Below are 21,488 nucleotides of genomic sequence, written 5' to 3' on the forward strand. Positions count from 1 at the left end.
ATCTGATACATGTTCTAGGACACCACCAAAAAGTAACAAATAAGTATAATGTTTGTCGAAGTTTTGAATTTTTTATACGGCTTTTCTGGCCTTTTAACTGAATGGAACTTGTACGGTGTTGTTGTTGTTGTTGTGGTGGTCTTCAGTCCTGAGACCGGTTTGATGCAGCTGTCCATGATACTCTATCCTGTGCAAGCTTCTTCATCTCCCAGTACCTAACCTTTACTGCTTGCTCAATATACAGACTGAATAACATCGCGGAGAGGCTACAACCCTGTCTCACTCCCTTCCCAACAACTGCTTCCCTTTCATGCCCTTAGACTCTTATAACTGCCATCTGGTTTCTGTACAAATTGTAAATCCACCTTTAGAATTTGAAAGAGAGTATTCCAGTCAACATTGTTAACAGCTTTCTCTAAGTCTACAAATGCGTAGGTTTGCCGTTCCTTAATCTTTCTTCTAAGATAAGACGTAAGGTCAGTATTGCCTCACGTGTTCCACTATTTCTACGCAATCCAAACTGATCTTCCCCGAGGTCGGCTTCTACTAGTTTTTCCATTCGTCTGTAAAGAATTCGTGTTAGTATTTTGCAACTGTGGCTTATTAAACTGATAGTTGGGTAATTTTCACATTTGTTAAGGGTTTGGAATTATTATATTCTTCTTGACGTCTGAGGGTATTTCGCCTGTTTCATACATCTTGTACGAGTCGTCACGTAATCATGAAAATAATTAGGGGGCACAATCACGCAACATACGTACACAAGTAAAGGATTACTATCCTGCTATGCTCCCTTAATGGAAAGCCTTTATGAAATACACTGAAGCACCAAAGAAACTGGTGTATGTATGTCTATTCAAATAAGAGATATGCAAAAAGGCAGACTGCGCGCTGCGGTCAGAAACGTCTATACAGGGTATTACAAAAAGGTACGGCCAAACTTTCAGGAAACAATCCTCACACACAAATAAAGAAAAGATGTTATGTGAACATATGTCCGGAAACGTTTAATTTCCATGTTAGAGCTCATTTTAGTTTCGTCAGTATGTACTGTACTTCCTCGATTCACCGCCATTATTTCATACGGGATACTCTACGTGTGCTGCTAGAACATGTGCCTTTACAAGTACGACACAACAAGTGATTCACGCACGATGGAGCTATTGCACATTTCAGTCGCAGTGTTCGTACGCTTCTCAACAACAGATTCGGTGACCGATGGATTGGTGGAGGCGGACCAATTCCATCGCCTCTACGCTCTTCTGACCTCAACGCTCTCGACCTTCATTTATGGGGGCATTTGAAAGCTCTTCTCTACGCAACCCCGGCACCAATTGAGAGACTCTTCGTGCTCTTATTGTGGACGGTTGTGATACAATAAGCCATTCTCCAGGGCTCCATCAGCGCATCAAGGATTCCATGCGACGGAGGGTGGATGCGGGTATCCTCGCTAACGGAGGACATTTTGAACATTTTCTGTAACAAAGTGTTTGAAGACACGCGGGTACGTTCTGTTGCTGTGTGTTTCCATTCCATGATTAATGTGATTTGAAGAGAAGTAATAAAATGAGTTCTAACGTGGAAAGTAAGCGTTTCCGGACACATGTCCACATAACATATTTTCTTTCTTTGTGTGTGAGGAATGTTTCCTGAAAGTTTGGTAGTGCCTTTTTGTAACACCCTGTATGAGACAACAAGGGTCGCGCAATTGTTAGATTGGTTACTGCTGCTATACTGGCAGGTTATCAAGATTTAAGTAAGTTTGAACGAGGTGTTATAGTCGGCGCACGAGCGATGGGACACAGCATCTCCGAGGTGGCGATGAAGTGGGGATTTTCCTGTACGACCATTTCACGAGTGTACCGTGAATGCCAGGAATTCAGTAAAACATCAGATCTCCGACATCGCTGCGGCCGGAAAAAGATCCTGCAAGAACGGTACCAACGACGACTGAAGAGAATCGTTCATCGTGACAGAAGTGCAACCCTTCCGCAAATTGCTGAAAATTTCAATGCTGGCCCATCAACAAGTGTCAGCGTGCGAACCATGCAACGAAACGTCATCGATATGGGCTTTCGGAGCCGAAGGCCCGCTCGTGTGCCCTTGATGACTGCACGACACAAAGCTTTACGCCTCGCCTGGGCTCGTCATCACCAACATTGGACTGTTGATGACTGAAAACATGTTGGCTTGTCGGACGAGTCTCGTTTCAAATTGTATCAAGTGGATTGACGTGTACGGGTATGGAGAAAATCTCATGAATCCATGGACACTGCATATCAGTAGTGAACTGTTCAAGCACGTGAGGATCTGTAGCGGTGTAGGGCGTGTGCAGTTGGAGTGATACGGGAGCCCTGATACGTCTAGGGACGGCACTGGCAGGTGACACGTGCGTAACCATCCATTCCTGTCCACTGTGCATCCGGACGGGCTCGGGCAATCCCAGCAGGACCATGCGACACTCCACACACCCAGAATTGCTACAGAGTGACTCCAGGAAGGTACTGAGTTTAAGCACTTCCGCTGGCCACCAAACTTCCCATACATGAACATTATTGACCATATCTGGGATGCATGCAACGTGGTGTTCAGAAGAGATTTCTTCCCCCTCGTACTCTTACGGATTTATGGAGAGCCCTGCTGGCTTCACGGTTTCAGTTCTCTCCAGCACTACTTCAGGCAGTATTAGAGTCCAGGTCGCGTCGTGTTCCGGCACTTTTGCGTGCTCGCGGGGGCCCTAGGCGATATTAGGCAGGTGTACCAGTTTCTTTGGCTCTTCGCTGTATGAGGAACACAGCAACTAACATAATCAAGCAGAACCCGATCTTCAAGGATGAGGAAATAATACAGAGAAACTGGTGTGATTAGCACCCAATTTGCTCGTTTGCTGAATCACACCGTATCTCGCAACTGTCTCGTACAGTTTGATGGCGTACCTACTTACTGACGCTCAGAGCGTAACATGTCGTACTAGGAGCGTGCGTCTAGTGACGAAAAGCATATCCACAACAAACACATAATTTGGGCCTTAAACATAGAAACAGAAATTAACAGAAATTTTCCATGCGTTTTAGTAGTCACCACTTTCTCAAATTATTCGATCACAAACTACCTGATTTGGCCGTAGATGCTGGTCACATTCAGTTCACATGGTCATCTACGGACAAGAATTTAGACTACCTCCAGAAAATCGCGAAACGGACAGAAATTCCACAACCATGTGGGATATTTATTACACATAGGGCATTGCGTTCTATCGCTTAAGCAATTTCACTTCCCTGTGATATCAAAGTAAGGGCCATGTGAAATGCTGAGGCTCAGATTTCAGACTAAATCCAGCCAATTCGAGAACCGTAAAATAGGTATAAAATCCACACACATATAAGTTTTCATTATTTTCAGAGATTTGAGTTCTATAATTTAAGTACGACCATTTAGCTATAATCTAAACGTAAGGGCCAGACTCTAGTCTACATGTCGCAAAGAAAAAACTCGCGAAATTACAGCGCTGAGAATACAGCACGCGAATAACAAAGGAGCAGTAACGTACTGCAAACACAACCGTTCACGATACTTTAAAAGTATATCCTCTAGGGTGCAGCTTTAATGGCTTCGTTAACCACTGAAAGTGAATCGCTGAAAGTCACATTTAGCACGCAAATTTAGACAAGAAAATTAAGTATAAAAACGGATCGTGGAACATTGTGCTGACTTTTGCAAAGAAATTAAAAGGATTAACAGTTATTTAAAGTAAGTTAACGGAGTACCCTTGTCCACTAAACCATAGGGACGCTTCAAGAATAGCATGTAGCACTTTACCATCCCCAACGGAAGAATGCCCAAGGCCCCCTTGTTGGGGAGCATCCACCCCACAGCGCAGCGTGCAAACCCAGGCTGCTGCCCCGTGTCACTGACGAACCTCTCTCGCTCCAGCAATACCTGTTTACAAGCCAAGTTAGGACGACGATTCGCTTCCACCACTCGATGAAATTCTGCGAGCATTGGGAAGGAGGGTTCAAAATACACCCATTGCCGCATTTGCTCACTCACACACTTTATAGCGGGGAACAAAACGGTCTGAAAACCTTTCAACCGTAATAACTAAATATGAAGTAGTCGGCTGAAAACTTCCCCCATTAGTTGTCAAAACATCACATTCTTTCATCAGCAGTTACAAAGATATATAGCGTGGTTATAACTAAAATTTCCCTATTCAACACGTTATAACAAGGTAACTAATTCCCCTACGGCCAAATATGGTAGCATTAGTGTTCAGAGTATTAGGTGCACGATTTCCATGCGTCAAAGCGCCACCGTCCAGTTCCAGCTATGGCGACCAGCAGCCGTGATCAGTCATGACCGCGCAGTTGAGCGCCCCACGAACCAAACATCAGTCTTCGTGACTCATAGTCTCTCACACCTGGCCAGTCGCCTGGACAAAAGGGCCGGGGCCTCATTGGCGAAGCTCTGTTATGCTGCGGCTGCACTTCGAGAATATCGCCGGCTCAAAGGATTACAGAAGGGTCTTTCCCCACCTGCTGTGCGGAGCACGACGAAGAAGTTGGAAGTAACTGGAGAACCGGGCGCCGCTCCGGGAAGAGTCTGAGGACCGGTTGCACCACAGCTGGCTGATGAAATCTCCGTTGCTATGGCAGACACCGCTGTGCGCAATTCCCAACCGTTAGGCAGCGCGCGTGCTGTGTCACAACAGTTGAACATACCGTGGTCCACCGTACGGAAGGTGCTTCGAACCATTCTCAAATGGTATCCATTCAAGATCCATATCGTACACCAACTTGAACTGCAGGACGCAGAACGACGTGTTGACTTCGCTCTCCACTTTCACGCAAAGAGTGAAGTCGACGAGGGCTGGCGCTGGACCATCCTATGGACAGGCGAAGCGCATTTTTCTCTGAAGGCTGAGGTGAACACATAGGATTGCCGCGTGTGCGGATCTTCACCTCCAGCCACTGTGCATGTACGGTGAACGTGTCACCGTACGGTGTGGCTTCACAGCTACTTTCAGCATTGGCCCGTTCTCTTTTGAGCAGGTTGTCACAAAAGACGTACAGTGTGACTGGCCGGCGTTCCTGCGATATGCTCCGCCAGCATGTCATACCCGCCCTACAGGAGAGAGACGCATTCAACTCAACAGTGTTCATGCAAGATGGGGCTCCAGCGCACATAGCTCGTGACGTTCACCTGCTTCTCCGAAACGCGTTTGCAAAAGATCAAATCATCAGCCGACCGTTTCGAAACGCCTGACCGGCACGACCACCTCATCTCACTCCATGTGATTTCTGGGGCTACCTGAAGGAGGGGTTTACCAGGGGAACATTCACACGCGCAGCATATCAAGAGAGGTAGCCGGCATACCTACGGACATGCTTCGTTCTGCCGTGCAGAATGCAATCCTGTGCTTTCTGACTTTTGTCATATTGAGTCCCATTTGTAGCAGTATTGGTACCGGTATACTCGTATAATGATATGATGAAGCGTAGCAGCACATTAAGAGTGTTTCACTTGAATTGATTCTGCGTTATATCTTCCCATGTCCATATTTCTACCAAGTTTGGTAGTCGTATGGTAATTAGTTTCCGTGTTATAACGTGTTAAATAGGAAAATTATGTTATAACCACCTAATAGTTGCTTTGAAATGGAGTGAATTTGACATGCACCTTTCAAATTTCCGATTGACGAATGAAACATCGAGATGTTAATTTAGTTATCTGAACAGAAGTTGGAGTGTATTCACAAAATTTTTGCTCTCACTTCTAAAAATTTAAATGAGATAATTGATTTTTTGTTAGTTTTTAGGTACGTATCTGCAGTCATGGCATAGTACCGTGGAACGCAGCTATACGAGCCGTTTCACAACGGAGCAGCCCTTTGTTAACGTGCAGTACATACGAGCATGTACTTACGGCCCTCAGGAGGGAAGTTTTTAGTCACCTCAATAAGAAACCACACAACTGTTCGGAGGACTATAGTTACAAAATTATTTGATAGAGCTTCATATTAAGAACTGCTAAAAGAGTGTACTCCAGTATTCCAATGAAAAAACAGTAATAGAAGCAATTTTTATAAACGTGTAGTGCTCTGCACTTCCGGAAAAATTAGGCAAATTGTTGAATGAATTTGTAAAAGAATATGGCAAAGTTCCGAAATTTCTGGTTACACTAGGCGATCAAAAGTATCCGGACAGCCCCAAAAACAAACGTTTTTCATGTTAGGTGCATTGCGCTGCCACCTAGTGCCAGGTGCTCCATATCATCGATCTCAGTAGCCATTAGACATCGTGAGACACCAGAATGGGGCGCTCCGCGGAACTCACGGACTTCGAACGTGGTCAGGTGATTGGGGGTCACTTGTGTCATTCGTCTGCACGCGAGATTTCCACACCCCCAAACATCCATAGGTCAACTGTTTCCGATGTGATAGAGAAGTAAAAGTGAAGGGACACGTACACCACAAAATCGTACAGGCCGACCTTGTCTGTTGACTGACAGAGACCGCCGACAGTTGAAGAGGGTCGTAATGTGTAACAGGCAGACATATATCCAGACCATCACACAAACTGCATCAGGATCCACTGCAAGTACTATGACAGTTAGGCGGGAGGTGAGAAAACTTGGATTTCATGGTCGAGCGGCTGCTCATAGGCCACACATCACGCCGATAAATGCCAAACGACGCTTCGTTGGCTATAAGGAGCGTAAACATTGGACGGTTGAACAGTGGAAAAATTTTGTGTGGAGAGACGAATCACGGTACACAATGTGGCAATGCGATGGCAGAGTGTGGGTCTGACTAATGCCCGGTGAACGTCATTTGCCAATGTATGTAGTGCCAACAGTAAAATTCGGAGGCGGTGGTATCAAGGTGTGGTCGTGCTTTTCATGGAGGGGGCTTGCACCCCTTGTTGTTTTGCGTGGCACTATCACACACAGCCCTACATTGATGTTTTAAGTACCTTCTTCCTTCCCACGGTTGAAGACAATTCGGGGATGGCGACTGCATCTTTCAACACGATCGAGCACCTGTTCGTAATGCATGGCATCTGGCGGAGTGGTTACACGACAATTACATCAGTGTAACAGACTTGCCTGCACAGAGGCCTGACCCGAATCCTATAGAACACCTTTGGGATGTTTTGGAACGCCACTTCGTGGCATGCCTCACCGACCGACCTCGATACCTCTCCTCAGTGCAGCACTCCGTGAAGAATGGGCTGCCATTCCCCAAGAAACGTTCGAGCAACTGGCTGAACGTATGCCTGCGAGAGTAGAAGAAGTCATCAAGGCTAAGTGTCGGCCAACACCATATTGGATTCCAGCATTACCAACGGAGGGCCGCACGAATTTATAAGTCTTTTTGAGCCAGGTGTCCGGATACTTTTGATCACAAAGTGTATGTGGTATAGTTACGTTGAAGGCAACGCGTATTATTATACAGCATGAAACGTTACAGGGGGCGCCAAACATTATTAACCGCAGCCTAAAACCACATCATTCAGCAAGAGCGCTTAACCAAGCGAGCCTTTCGTATTCCGAGGAAAGGCGTCGTTTGTGGCTCTCTTACAGTCTGACACGAAGTTTATAAAACATCAGACAGACGGCAGATCTCTGACAATTTTTCTTCCATTGTGCGACCTTAAATAACTGAAAATGGAAACGAACAGAATGTCCCTATTCTCAGAGGTCATATTACGTTACACCCGGAATTTACAGGACAAGCAAGACGACGTTCGGCGACAAGTTCTTCCAGAGCCCTAACGTAATTTTGGTTTTGCAACTCATCACGATCGTCGAAACAAAATGCTTCACTCTTGCCCATAGATGAAACTGTTAGGCAAACAAATGTTGCTTAAAAGACCATTTCACAAATACGGGATAACTAAGTGGCCAACGCCATTCGTCAATTATGTCTGAAACTTCCCTATTAGTTGTATGAGTTTCAACCCGCATTTTCCGTGAATTAAGTTACTTGATGACGTTATTACCCAACAAGAAGCTACTCATGATCACCAGCTGCCCTTTGGCATTATTCAGTTCGAAACACTGAAAGAAACAGTCTCACTTGCGTAACCCTTTTGTAGTAACACAACCATGATGTTTTCTTGGAAGGCACTTATGAAAGTTTCCCAAGAATATGAAAACAACTGACCTGACGACACCTTTATGGTATCAGTCGGGAGTTTCCTCAGATCACTTGCAACTCTATCAAACTGTAAGTTATTTGTATGAAATATATCCAATCTACATCTGCAACTACAGATACATGGGTACCCTACAAATCACATTTAAGTGCCTGGCAGAAGTTTCGTCGAACCACCTTCACAATTCTCTATTATTCCAATCTCGTATAGCGCGCGGAAAGAACGTACATCTACATTTTTCCTTCCGAGCTCTCATTTTCCTTTCTTTTATCGTGGCGATCGTTTCTCCCTATGTAGGTCGTCGTCAACAAAGTATTTTTGCTTTCGGAGGAGAAAGTTAGTGATGGGAATTTCGTGAGACGATTCCTCCAAAACGAAAAATGCCTTTGTTTTAATGATGTCCGTCGTGAATCCTGTATCATTTCAGTGACATTCTCTCCCCTATTTCGTAATAATACAAAACGTGCTACCCTTTTTGAACTTTACTGACGTACTCCGTCAGTCCTATCTGGTAAGGATTCCACAACGCGCAGCACTATTCTAAAAGAGGACGGACAAGCGTTGTGTAGACAGTATCCTTAGTAGATCTGTTACATTTCTTTAGTGCCCTGCCAATAAACGCAGTCTTTGGTTAGCCTTCCCCACGACATTTTCTATGTGTTCCTTCCAATTTAAGTTGTTCGTAATTGTAATTCCTAGGTATTTAGTTGAATTTACGGCCTTTACATCTGACTGATTTATCGTGCAACCGAAGTTCAACGGACTCCTTTTAGCACTAATTTGGATGACCTCACACTTTTCATCATCTGGGGCCATTTGCCAATTGTCGCACCATACAGATATCCTTTGTAGATCGTTCTGCAATTTCTTTGATCTTCTGATGACTTAACTAGTCGATGAACGACAGTGTTATCTGCAAACAACGTAAGACGGCTACTCAGATTGTCTCCCAAATCGTTTATATACATAAGGAACGACAAAGGGCGTATAATACTACCTTGGGGAACGCCAAAAATCATTTCTGTTTTATTCGATGACATTCCGTGAATTACTACGACTTCTGACAGGAAATCACGAAAGCAGTCACATAGCTGAGACGATATTCCATAAGCACGCAATTTCACTACAGACCTTGCGAGTCAAAAGCTTTCTGGAAACCTACAAACGTGGAATCAATTTGAAATCCCTTGACAAAAGCACTCAACACTTTGTGATAGTAGAAAGCTAGTTACGTTTAACAAGAACGATGTATTATAAATCAGTGTTGACTGGGTCTCAATAGACCGATTTCTTCGAGGTGATTCATGATGTTCGAACGCAACGTATGTTCCAAAATCCTGCTGCATAACGACCTTAATGATATGGGCCTATAATTTAGAGGATTACTCCTACTACGCTTCCTGAATATTAGTGTGATCTGTCGCAACTTTCCAGTATTTTATACGGATATTTCGTCGAACGAACGGTTGTATGCATCAGGATACTCTGAAAGGAACGTAAATGGTATACAGTCTGGACCACAAGACTTGCTCTTATTAAGTGATTTAAGTTGCTTCACTACAGACTGATCAGATTTTTACGCACACGTGGGTTCCATATATGCACTGCCTAGCGAAAATACTGAAATACCCAGAAGATACGGTCGGGTACCAGTGTTCACGCAGACACCTTCAGCGGGTATGTGGATGAATGGAGTTACCGTTCCCTGTGACAAGTAGAACGGCTGCGAGAGTGCGTTAATGTTGTTTTTGTTTGGTTGCCGCACCTGGTGGGGAATATGGCGGACGTCAACAGATGTTGGGTGATGACTGTAAAGGGTACAGAGGTGCAGGTCACCCGTGTGTGACAGCGTCATCAGCACCAGGCAGAGCTTGAAAGGGGGCTCGTTGTGACTCCTCCTTTGGCCGGCTGTTCGAATCGTGTAATACCCAAATTTGCAGGGGCATTTGGATGTGGACGTGGCCTGATGTTGGACTGCATGGGAATGTGAGAGCAGGCACTCTCATCGTCAAGGTTCTGGTGGCCACGGCTGACCAGCACGAGCAAGTATCTCCGTAGTCTGCACCAGACCCGTGGTAAACGCTTAACGTCTGCTCCTGTCAGCTGAGAACAAGTCGTGGGCCTCCAGCAGGATGCAGAGTCGTCGCGCACAATTGGCTCTGCACTACCCTGGACGGGAGTTGCTGGCACGTATGGCGGCAGCGCAGGTTGAAGTCCTAGTCCTCCATGTTTTGGACTGGCACAGCAGCACCACTTTTGGTGTCACGGTGAGGGGACCCATCACGTCTGACTTCTGCTCACTGCTGGTAGTGTTGCAGGAACTCTGAAGGTGCGACGAATGTGTTGGACGCTTTGCATCCTCACGTGTTAGCGCACGTGCTACAGTATCGTGCTGCCGTTTCTCAACAGGACAATGCTGGTCCACACTACAGTACGGGAGTAGCTTAGTGGAGGTGACCCAGTCGCCCCATCTTCACGCCAAAATTCAAACTTCCTGCCATAATCCGCCATCTTGAATGACGTCATCGCCACCATCTCGGATGACGTGATGCGCTGTTGCCAAGTCTACACGCCGCCATCACGTGTGCGGTACGTGGCTCTGCCAACTGTCTATTTGAGGCCACACGTGCCCCCCTCAGGACATGTACGGGATGAGGTGCGAAGTGTGCTTCCAGACCAGGGAGGGTGCAGCCTCGCACTGATGCGTGGCCTCTTACTCCGCGAGTTGTTTGTAAATGTGACTCGATTTTGTAATTACTGGAATAATGTCAAATAGCCTCTGAACCTGTAAAGTTGTACTTGCTATAACGCTTCCCGTTTGGGTACTTGGCACTTTTTGTCAGGCAGTGTATGTTAGACCGATTGCCTGGAGAATGTTACTTGCCATCGTGTGCAGCGCCAACAACGAGGTGGGAACCTTAACTTTTGCCTTCCTCAGAGTTTTTGATCTGTAAGGGAAGTGCGTTCACTTCAATTTCTATTAACAATTTCTATTCTGATTTGCTCCTTCTGCGTCATTCACATCAAATTACTTCTTCTGAGATTCAATGGCAGGAAGTAGTCCATGTCGTTTTAATATTATCAAGACGATCACTTACGTGGTGTGGAACGACACGATTCCCCACGTAAACAGAATAGCACTACAACATACATACTATCCAGAGGGTTCAAAGTACTGCCAGTTACAAAAGAGATGGCTGCGGCACACGTTAAATGTGGGGGAAAGTAAGTTTAGCGTTACGTCAGCAATATCGGCCTAGACAGTCCAAGTCGCTTTCGCCGCATGCTGTCGCGGTGGTGCTGCTTGGTAAGACTCTCCGGCTACAATCTTCTGTCGTAAAACACGTTTTCATGGCCGATTGTCGCAGAGCAGTGTGAAAAGAGTTGGTTGCGTACGGTATAAGCTGACGACGGAAAGACTTCATTCGGGATTTCTAAGATTTTACTTAATCTGATTTCTTTTTAGTCTTGTGGTGGTAATTAAAAAATTGTTATTTATCGACATGAGTTATCGACTATCCTCACTTTCACCCGCCCAGCAAGGGCGCCTCAGGTTCACGAAGATAGGTCAGCTGCAAGTAGTCCAAAAACAAAACGTGTTGCCTTCTCTATGGCCGCTCACATCTCAGCTGCATCTGCTGAAAAACATTGTGATAAATACTCATACTTTCAGGTTTTAATTAATACATCACATAATTAACATATTAGGTTGCTGCATAAGGTCGTAGCGTTTTCGTTTCCGTATTGGTGTTCCCGTTGCTATGGGACTCTTTACCGACTGTAATTATTATTTGCAGACCATTCTTGCTATTTCAGTTTAGATACTGTCATTTTGTCATTTGGACATAGTGAGTGTAGCTGTGGCAAGTGGGGAAATCGTAACATTTCCGACATATTCTTCTGTTTGACCAGTAGGTGGATGACAGCAGCGGGTGCGACCCCAAGCATGTGTATCGTTTATCGGGATTACGCGAGTGGGCAGAGCGTGGCAGGAAAATGGATTTTTCGTTTGAAGCAGAATCGTTTTGATACTAGTGACTCGCCACGTTCGGAAAGACCTTCGGGATTTGATCAAGATCGTTTCAACGCATTAATCCATAATGATTGACGTCAGTGTACGCAAGACCTAGCAGATGTGATGAACTGTGGTCATTCCACCATCGCGTGACATTTGCATGCAGTGGGGAAGGTTCGAATATCGGGTGTATTGGTACCGCACGCTGTAAGCCAAAGTCGCGAGAATCAGCAGGTGGCGTCTGTGGTTGCTCGTCGCCAGTTGGCTCGTGAGCAACACCTGCCACTCCTGTCCTGTGTCCTTACTGGCGACGAGAAATGATCTCTCTGTGCTGACATAAAGAAAAAAAATAAGGAATGTTTGAGGCCAAGCAAGACAGCAACTCCCTGTTCAAAGAGCTGCGTCCATCCAGAAAAGAATATGTTGTGGATCTGGTGGAACAGCCACGGTATAACCATCACTGCCGACATTTATTGTCAACAACTGAGGCGACTTCCAAGAACTACGACCAGAGAGACTGCGGGAGGTGAGGCTCCTCCAAGGTAACGCCTGCCCACATTCTGCCAGACTGGCAAAGAACGGTGCACAGGAGCTGGGCAACCAAGTTATTCCGCACCCACCTTAGTTATCTGATATTGCGCCCTAACTGAACTAAGGACATCACACACATCCATGCCCGAGGCAGGATTCGAACCTGCGACCGTAGCGGTCGCGCGGTTCCAGGCTGCAACGCCTAGAACCGCACGGCCACTTCGGCCGGCCCTCTTGATTAACTTCCTTTCCAGATTTAAATGTGTTCCGAGCGTGGATTGATGAGTTCTTAGGCTCTAGAGTTACGGCGTCGAGAAGTTATCCCCTCGTTGGTACACTGCAGTAAGTGGCTAAGGAGAATACGTAATTCATGACTAAAGTCTCAGTTACATCTGTCTGTTGTGATTATTGCACTTATGGAAAAACCCAGCCACTCATACAACAGCGTAATGTAAGCTTTCGCATAAAATTACTCTCATTCAGATAAATAATTTAAAGTGTACTCTGTTATCAATTATACGTATTGACACGCAATATTACAGTATTGAAATCAAGCCCTTTTCATTTGTTGCCAACAGCAACTGTACCGTTCGGGAATCGAAAGTCTATTTCACCTGCACAGTAACGTTTCATTAACTTTCACTCTGTCGGTTCAATTTTATTTTTCCTCTCCATGAGCTGAAACGTTTCAGTGAAATTCCGCTCACCTCACAGTACTCTTCGCATTCAGCACACAAAAGATCAAACAAAATATCGGAGTGCTTTCATAAAAGGTCACTAGGAGTCTCATTTAGAGACAGAACGACGCAGTTACTAAAACCTCGTCAGTGGCCGATGACCTTTTGTTCGATCTGCAACACAGCGTTTTACTAAAGCAGCCGTCCGAAGTGCACAACCACGCTTGGAGTCGCTAACTCACACACAGATTCGGAAAGCCACTTGTCCTCGTGCTGTTTACCCCATGGCGATTAGTATATGGCTCACCAGCGATTCCTTTTTCGACTTCTGCTCTGCCCGGGAACTTCCTAAACTACGCTCATGCGCGCGCATTGGAGAGAGCGGCCACGTCTGTCACAGAGCTCACTCCGTAACCTCAAGTCTGTCGTAGCTTTCCCATTCGAGATTCTAAAGAGTCGTCAGGTTTTTTTTCCGCGGTAAGTGTTTGTTGTTCAGTGCATCTGCTATAAGTTAAAGCCACTCAGCCAATAAATATAAATTAAAGAATGTTTTAATGAAGTCTTTCGCTTCCATATTCGCCTATTGAAAATGAACTACCTCATAATATTTCAGCTATAAAAGTTGAAAGTTGCTATAGCTTCAGTAATTAAGTGGTTAAATATTGCTGCGAAATTTCTTATTTTGGAAAGCTTATGGGACCAAACTGCTGAGGTCATCGGTCCCTAGGCTTACACACTATTTAAGGTAAACTAACTTACATTAAGGACAACACACACGCTTATGCCCGAGGGAGGACTCGAACCCCCGACTAGGGGAACCGCGCGAACCGTTACAAAACGTCTGAGACCACGCGGCTCCCCCGCGCGGTGAAATTTCGTAGGTATTGGTCAATCTGAAGGGATAACCAATCTTCAAAGTTGTTCTGTTTCACTGCCAAAATTCACATTTTGAAATATTTAGAAAAATGCTGAGAGATGTTTTTAATTTTTTTTTGTTGAGCTTTTCACAGTTGATTGAACCAGCTGCGGAAATTTTAAATTCGTAGTCTCTGATTCTACCATTCGTCAAAATTACAAAAAAGTTCTATTACTTCAAAGTTACAACCTGGATCGGCTTAAAACTCTGCATTACCTACATCTACCTGGTGATCAAAAAGTCAGTATAAATTTGAAAACTTAATAAACCACGGAATAATGTAGATAGAGAGGTAAAAATTGGCACACATGTTTGGACTGACATGGGGTTTTATTAGAATCACCCCATATTTCTGGAGGCATGAAAGATCTCTTGCGCTCGTCGTTTGGTGATGATCGTGAGCTCAGCCGCCACTTTTGTCATGCTTGGCCTCCCAGGTCCCCAGACCTCAGTCCGTGCGATTATTGGCTTTGGGGTTACCTGAAGCCGCAAGTGTATCGTGATCGACCGACATCTCTAGGGATGCTGAAACACAACATCCAACGCCAATGCCTCACCATAACTCCGGACATGCTTTACAGTGCTGTTCACAACATGTTCCTCGACTACAGCTATTGTTGAGGAATGATGGCGGACGTATTGAGCATTTCCTGTAAAGAACATCATCTTTTCTTTGTCTTACTTTGTTATGCTAATTATTGCTACTCTGATCAGATGAAGCGCCATCTGTCGGACATTTTTTGAACTTTTCTGTTGTTTGGTTCTAATAAAACCCCATGTCGTTCCAACCATGTATGTCAATTTGTACCTCTCTGTCTACATTATTCCGTGATTTATTCAGTTTTCAAATTTATACTGACTTTTGTTCACCCGGTTTATCGATTGGAATAGAATAAGCTAAAATTTTATACGTGTTGTGGAACCAGAGTCGTGCTATCGCTCCCTACGGGTGCCTGCTCGCCACAGCTTGTGGACGGCGGCTGCCTGAAGTCCAGGGACGAGCCACTCGCCCCGCGCTCCTGGGCGATTTGCCGCTCGGCAGTGAGCAGAGGACGCCGCACTTGTTGGGCCGCACTACCACCCTGTACCCAACGCCACATCTTGAGCACCTAAGCACGTTGCAGTCTTTCGTCGACTGGAAGCTTATGACACTGCTGATGTCAGTTAGTGTGTCTTATGGGCGGTCTGTGGTGAACCAGGATGTACATGATATAATCATAGGCATCCGGACATCTACATTACTGGACATTAAAACTGCTACACCACGAAGATGACGTGCTACAGACGCGAAATTTAACCGACAGCAAGAGGATGCAGTGATATGCAAATGATTAGATCTTCAGAGCATTCACTCAAGGTTGGCGCCGGTGGCGACACCTACAACGTGCTGACATGAGGAAAGATTCCAACCGATTTCTCATACACAAACGGCAGTTGACCGGCGTTGCCTAGAGAAACGTTGCTGTGATGCCTCGTGTAAGACAGCAGTTGAGTCCCATAGTGCTCAGAGCCATTTGAACCTCGTGTGAGGAGGAGAAATGCGTACCATCACATGTCCGACTTTGATACAGGTCGGACTCTAGCCTATCGCAATTGCGGATTATCATATCGCGACATTGCTTCTCGCGTTGTTCGAGAACCAATGACTGTTAGAAGAACATGGAAACGGTGGGTTCAGGAGGGTAATGCGGAACGCCGTGCTGGATCCCAACGACCTCGTTTCACTAGCTGTCGAGATGACAGGCATCTTATACGCATGGCCGCAACGGATCGCACAACCACGTCTCGACCCATGAGTCAACACATGGAGACGTTTCCAACACAACAGCCACCTGCACGAACAGTTCGACGACGCTTGCAGCAGCATGGACTATCAGCTCGGAGACCATGGCTGCGGTTACCCTTGACGCTGCATCACATACAGGAGCGCCTGCGATGGTGTACTCAACGACGAACCTGGGCGCACGAATGGCAAAACGTCTTTTTTTCGGACGAATCCAGGTTCTGCTTACAGCATCGTGATGGTCGCATTCGTGTTTGGCGACATCGCAGTGAACACACATTGGAAGCGTGTATTCGTCATCGCGATACTGGCGTATCACCCGGTGTGACGGTATGGGGTGCCATTGGTTAAACGTCATGGCCACCTCTTGTTCGCATTGACGGCACTTTGAACAGTGGACGTTACATTTGAGATGTTTTACGACCCGTGCCTCTGCCCTTCATTCGATCCCTGCGAAACCCAACATTTAAGCGGGATAATGAACGACCACACGTTGCAAGTCCTGTACGGGCCTTTCTGGATACAGAAAATGTTCGACTGCTGCCCTGGCCAGCACAATCTACATCTACATCTACGTCCATACTCCGCACGTCACCTGACGGTGTGTGGCGGAGGGTACCTTGAGTACCTCTCTCTTCTATTCCAGTCTCGTATTGTTCGTGGAAAGAAGGATTGTCGGTATGCCTGTGTGTGGACTCTAATCTCTCTGATTTTATCCTCATGGTCTCTTCGCGAGATATACGTCGGAGGGAGCAATATACTGCTTGACTCCTCGGTGAAGCTATGTTCTCGAAACTTCAACAAAAGCTCGTACCGAGCTACTGAGCGTCTCTCCTGCAGAGTCTTCCACTGGAGTTTATCTATCATCTCCGTAACGCTTTCGCGATTGCTAAATGATGCTGTAACGAAGCACGCTGCTCTCCGTTGGATCTTCTCTATCTCTTCTGTCAACCCTATCTGGTACGGATCCCACACTGCTGAGCAGTATTCCCTGCACCATGCGTCAGTTCTCTGCTGATCCTCCTGCATTTCAGTACAATTTTCCATTGTTACAACCTCTCGATATACCACAGCATCATCCGAAAAAAGCCTCAATGAACTTCTGATGTCATCCATAAGGTCATTTATGTATATTGTGAATAGCAACGGTCCTACGAAACTCCCCTGCGGCACACTTGAAATCACTCTTACTTCGGAAGGCTTCTGTCCATTGAGAATGATATGCTGCGTTCTGTTATCTAGGAACTCTTCAATCCAATCACACAATTGGTCTGATAGTCCATATGTTCTTACTTTGTTCATTAAACGACTCCGGATCTCTCACGAGCTGAAAACGTCTGGTCAATGGTGGCCGAGAAACTGGTTCGTCACAATACGCCAGTCACTACTGTTGATGAACTGTGCTATCGTGTTGAAGCTGCATGGGCAGCTGTACCTGTACACGGCGTCAAAGGTCTGTTTGACTCAATGCCCAGGCGTATCAAGGCCGTTGTTACAGCCAGAGGTGGTTGTTCTGGGTACTGATTTCTCAGGATCTTTGCACCCAAATTGCGTGAAAATGTAATCACATGTCAGTTCTTGTATAATATAGTTGTCAAACGAATACTCTTTTATCATCTTCATTTCTTCGTGGTGTAGCAATTGTAATGGCCAGTAGTGTGTAACTGGACGTTAATATTGCGTTGGTCTGTCCTTTCTTTTGTGTCATCTCGTTGTCACTGTAAGCTTGCACTGTGGGAAGCAAGGAGAGGATGTTGTTTGGTGGCCGGTGTAAAACAACTGCTCTCATGTATTAACACAGCTGTGAGCTAGAGGCTGAGCCACTGCGACTGCGACTCCCACTGGACTGCGACTGGTGGCTCGACGCGTCGACTCTCTCTGCCTGTGACTGACTGACCGGGCCCAGCGGTCCGCGGAGGCGATCTACACGCTGGCGGGGCGTCGCCTGCCAGTTTGTCTTTGGCCTGATAGGCTCGCTCGATCCTGCGTTTACTGTCGATCTTGTCGCAGCTTCTTTGCCGTTCGGAGTGCTGGCGACAGCTTACGCCAGCACGCTCTTGATTTATTACGATCTGAACTCTGTTGAGGGCACAATCGGTTAGGAGCCTTAATGTCTGTGGAGAAGTAGCAACTCGTTCTTTCTGAACGTAGCGACGCTGGCCGCTGCAATCTGGAGCGAAGTCGATGTTTTAACTCATCCGAAAGGAGTCCCACTGGGTTGAGACCGAGACCCTACGAAGGCTAGTGTATTTCAGGAATGTTATTGTCCACAAATCACTGCCTCGCAGATGCCTCTTTATGACAAGCTGCGATGTCCTTGTGATACAAACAATCATTGTTTTCCAACTGTTCCTCTGCTGTACAAAATGCTGTAACGTGTGTTTATATCCACGTGTGTTTAGTGAATTTTTAAGCGCAACAAGAAGACGAGTCCATAACCACGAGAAAACCCCCATTCTGTAGAACCACCTGTAACGTAGTTCGCTATTGGCACTGCACACACTGGCAGGTAACATTCTCTAGGCATTCGGTAAACACAAACGCATACTCAAAATTACTCTTTTCCAGTTGTCCGCTGTGAAGTGTTGTCGGTCTTTGTACCACCTCAAATGTAGCCTAATACTCACTGCGGAAATTACTTGCTTATGAGGAGATGCTGGTCCCCATTGTTTTTAATGCCCTACAGACAGCCACTGTGCTAGCTGCACTGCTGCGAGTACTTTGGAACTCAAGATTGATTCCTTCCGCTGATTCGTGTGATTTTTTACAACCACCCTCCGCAATGCTTGGTGATTACGTGAAGTCTCGCTGATCTTCTTTCGCTTTTCAACTTCCCAGATGTACGACCAACAGTCGATATGGCCAGTTTTAGGATGGTTCAAATGTCCCTGATGGATTTCTTAATCCGGTGACACCCAATGCCTGGTCACTGACAGCTGCTGCTTTTCGGGGCAACTAGTGGTTCAAATGGTTCAAATGGCTCTGAGTCCCCTAAAACTTAGAACTACTTAAACGTAACGAACCTAAGGATATCAGACAATACCCAGCCATCACGAGGTAGCAACTAGTGGTCTATTCCATACTACGTACATGAAGGTGTTTAGATTATTTATTTATTTAGATGTCTACCTCTGTAGGACGAAATTGAGGAGCAAATCCCCAAGGTCATGGAACGTGTCAGTACATGAAATTACAACATAAGGTAATAACAGATAAAATAAAATGTTTATGAACCCAAAGACACTCAAGCCATAAGCTTAAGTAAACGCAATCAAGACTATAACGTATCAATCAACTTAATTTTCCAAGGGACTCCTCGACAGAATAGGGGTGACCCATGAGGAAACTCTTCACTTTAGATTTGAAACCGTGTGGATTACTGCTAATACTTTTAAATTGTTGTGGCAGCTTGTTTTAAATGGATGTACAAGAGTTAAGGAAGTGCGATCGAAATGCAGATTGGATTTCTGTCTGGCATTAACTGAGTGATAGGTGATAATTCTTGGGAACGAGGCGATATTGTTAAGAGGAAACGACAGTGAAGAGTATATACGTATGTACTGAGAGGCTTAAGAGGAAACGACAGTGAAAAGTGTATACGTATGTACTGAGAGGCCAACGTCAGAACATCGAGACTAGTGAGCCGGGGTCGACAAGAGGGTCGCGATCGTGCACCACTTACTGCCCGAACTGCCCTCTTCTGGGGCCAAAATATCATTTGAGAACGGGAAGAGTTACCCCAAAACATAGCGAATGAAAATAAGCAAAGTATACCAATTTTGGTGTCGAGCGATCACTTACATGAGATACCGCTCGAATAGTAAAAATGGCAGCATGAAGTCTTTGAGCAAGGTCCTGAACGCGGGCTTTGCACTACAGTTTACTATCTATCTGAACACATAGGATTTTTAACTGTTGTGTTTCACTAATCATGTGCCGATTCTGTGAAATTAAAACGTCATGTTTTGTTGAATGATGTGTTAGGAAAAGTAAAAACTGTGTCTTATTGCAATCTAGTATTAATTTATTTTCTTCAAGCCATGAACTTTCGTCATGGACTGCACTATTTGAAACAGTGCAAATGTTTCACATAACATCCTTTAATACCAAACTAGTGTCATCAGCAAACGGAAATACTTTACAATCACCCCTAATACTAGAGGGCATATCGTTTACATAAGTAAGGAACAGGAGTGGCCCCAACACTGATCCCTGGGGCACCCCCACTTGACCGTACCCCACACAGACCCCACATCACAGACATTCTCAACACTGTGAATAACGACCTTTTGCTATCTGTTGCTAAAGTAAGAGTTGAACCAGTTGTGAGCTACTCCCTGTATTCCGTAATGGTCAAACTCCTGGAGCAATATTTTGTGATCGACACGATCAAATACTTTAGATGAATAAAAAAAGGAGCCTAGCGTTCGAAATCTTTTGTTTAATCCACCCCATACCTCACAGAGAAAATAGCATTTTGAATTGTTAAACCACTTTTGAAGCTGAACTATACATATGATGGCAGATCATGTGATAGCCTTTTCAATAGCTTTAACGCACACTGATGGTATAGAAATACGTCCAAAATTGTCTACATTAACCCTTTCTCCCTTTTTATAAAGCGGCTTTACTACTGAGCACTTTAATTGTTCACCTAACCGGGCATTCTTAAACGAAAAGTTACAAATATGGCTAAGTAGAGGACCAATTTTATTGATCTGGTAGAGCACGACAGCACTGTATTTCAAGCCGTCGTCTCGCACTGCTTCCATTAACACGCTTTAACCCTTTCCTGATCCGTGGGAAACATGCTTCCCACTACAGTGAACTCGCTCCTAGTCCCGTGGGATTCTCAGTTCCCGCCTCTGTACGGTGCTACCACCTAGTGAACCGTATAGGGTACTACTTCCAATCGGAAGTTACCGCCGTTTCTGCTGCAGAGGCGTTGTATAGCTGAGTGTTGCTCTGTAGATGAGCCTTTCAATTCTGTTTTGTGACATTTTCTTATTTTATAGTATAAGGTTAATACTTTTGATTTACCCAAATTTATGAAGGAAAACGTAAAATTCGAACTAGGATAATAATAGTTTGAAACAAAAGGAGCCATTTCTGCATTAAAATGAATGGATAACCGCCCAGTCACTTTCCTGTCCTCAATTCATGACCCATGAGAAACAGCCACAGTGAAAAGGAAAAACAAAGATGGTACTAGTACACTGATTTCTTGTCCTGAAGTTGTGGCAGAATACAACAAAATAATGGGTGGTGTCGATAAGTTTGATCAATTACGATAAAGGTATGCTACTGTCAGGCGTTCTGTAAAATGGTGGCACAGAATATTTTATTTCCTGATGGACGTTGCTGCAGCGAACAGTTTTATCCTGTGGAAAATAAGTAAAAGAGAAAG

The 21,488-nt window shown here is 45.3% G+C and overlaps 1 protein-coding gene across 1 annotated transcript in view; it reads left to right on the plus strand.

Annotated features, from left to right (window-relative positions):
* The window catches only part of LOC126267934 (epithelial discoidin domain-containing receptor 1-like), a 439,627-nt gene that overhangs the window by 247,374 nt on the left and 170,765 nt on the right, over positions 1 to 21,488 (plus strand). The gene's annotated exons all lie outside the window — the stretch shown is intronic.

The sequence above is a fragment of the Schistocerca gregaria genome, chromosome 4, assembly GCF_023897955.1.
Source record: "Schistocerca gregaria isolate iqSchGreg1 chromosome 4, iqSchGreg1.2, whole genome shotgun sequence".
Lineage (NCBI taxonomy): Eukaryota > Metazoa > Arthropoda > Insecta > Orthoptera > Acrididae > Schistocerca > Schistocerca gregaria.